At 42.9% G+C, this 1,750-nt stretch overlaps 1 pseudogene; it reads left to right on the top strand.

Annotated features, from left to right (window-relative positions):
• Nucleotides 1-591: 591 nt before the first annotated feature.
• Nucleotides 592-1,750, top strand: LOC114052848 (annotated as a pseudogene).

Below are 1,750 nucleotides of genomic sequence, written 5' to 3'. Positions count from 1 at the left end.
AATGTCTATTTTTATTATATTATATATCGTCTATTTTAATGTCTAACTTTAAATGGAATTTCTCTTTGGCCCATTGTTGTCAATAAACTCACTTTTTAAAAGACATGGTGAAGATTTCTAGCTGCATCAATTCTTAATCCGCTAGTTCTTTTAAGTATCTTTGAGGTTTTCCACATAAGGAACTACCCTAAGTATTTAGCTTTCAATTCCCATCCCCACGGGAATTTCAAGCTGCATATCACAAATAACCACATAAAGTTTTCATATTCAGATGTTACTGAAGGGAATTAGAGGAAATCTCAAAATTGCGGTGACAAATTTTTGTTAACTAATTTCACATTTCCCTTTATTGCATTGTCAGTCCTTCTGTTCCTTCTTAATTTTTTCTTTGTCTCACTCAACACAGGGCACATTTCAAACTTTTTTTGTCTGTTCCCAACTCTCCCTTCCCCCACCTTCTCAGCTGTGAACTTTGACTCATTCTTCACCAAAAACATGGAAAGCATTCACCTGAAACTCTCTCTCCTGCCCCTCTAATTTCACTCTCTTTGATATCGCATGCCACTATCTCCTCTTCCTCTCCTGTTATGGATGATAAGGTCACTTTTCTGCTTTCAAGAGTCAACTCCCGTCTCTCGTTCCGGTGTCGCCTGGGCGGACCGGAACTTGTGTCGGTGGGAACGGCTTTGTGCGGCGGCGTGTTGCCGGTCGGCCCTGAGGAGGGCGGGGGCTCCCGGCTTCCCGCCGCTCCCGCCGCCCGCGCAGCCCTGTGGTCGATCGGTCGCCCTGGGGAAGCCGCTCTGCGGGGCAGGGAACTTCTGGCAGAGCTCCCACTATTTACAGTGGATTTTGGATAAACAAGATCTGTTGAAGGAACGCCAGAAGGACTTAAAGTTTCTCTCAGAAGAAGAGTGTTGGAAACTGCAGATATTTTTTACAAATGTTATTCAAGCATTAGGTGAGCATCTGAAATTAAGACAGCAAGTTATTGCCACTGCTGCAGTCTATTTCAAAAGGTTCTGTGCCAGATAGTCCTTGAAAAGTATAGGCCCTGTATTGATGGCCCCCCAAATGCGTATTTTTGGCATCCAAAGTAGAGGAATTTGGAGTAGTTTCAAATACAAGGTTGATTTCTGCTGCTACTTCTGTATTAAAAACTAGATTTTCATATGCCTTTCCAAAGGAATTCCCTTATAGGATGAACCATATATTAGAATGTGAATTCTGCCTTTTAGAACTAATGGATTGTTGCTTGATAGCGTGTCATCCTTATAGACCTTTGCTCCAGTATGTGCAGGACATGGCCAAGGAGACGTGTTGCTTCCCCTGGCGTGGAGGATAGTCAATGGTCCCGACAGAACGTGTCTTTGCCTGCTGTGTCCTCCTTTTACGAAAGCTGTAGCTTACCTGCACGTAGCCCGTGTTGTACAACAGAAGGATGCTCGACAGTGGTTTGCGGAGCTTTCTGTTGATATGGAGAAGATTTTGGCAATAATCAGGGTTATTTTAAAATTGTATGAGCAATGGAAGAATCTTAATGAAAGAAAAGAGATGGCAATGATCCTTAGTAAGATGCCTAAACCAAAACCACCTCCAAACAGTGAAGGAGAACAGGGTCCAAATGGAAGTCAGAATTCTAGCTCCAGCCAGTCTTAAAACATTCCGAGGACCTTCAGAGTGGACTATTTGGAATAAGATGATGTGGTTTTGCTGTGCTAAAGAAATGAACGGGTTTCAATAATGTCTTCAG

The sequence above is a fragment of the Vombatus ursinus genome, unplaced genomic scaffold (genome assembly GCF_900497805.2).
Source record: "Vombatus ursinus unplaced genomic scaffold, bare-nosed wombat genome assembly UNPS02003812.1, whole genome shotgun sequence".
NCBI lineage: Eukaryota > Metazoa > Chordata > Mammalia > Diprotodontia > Vombatidae > Vombatus > Vombatus ursinus.
The sequence above is the reverse complement of the archived record's forward strand: the minus strand, read 5'-3'. Positions and strand labels throughout refer to the sequence as shown.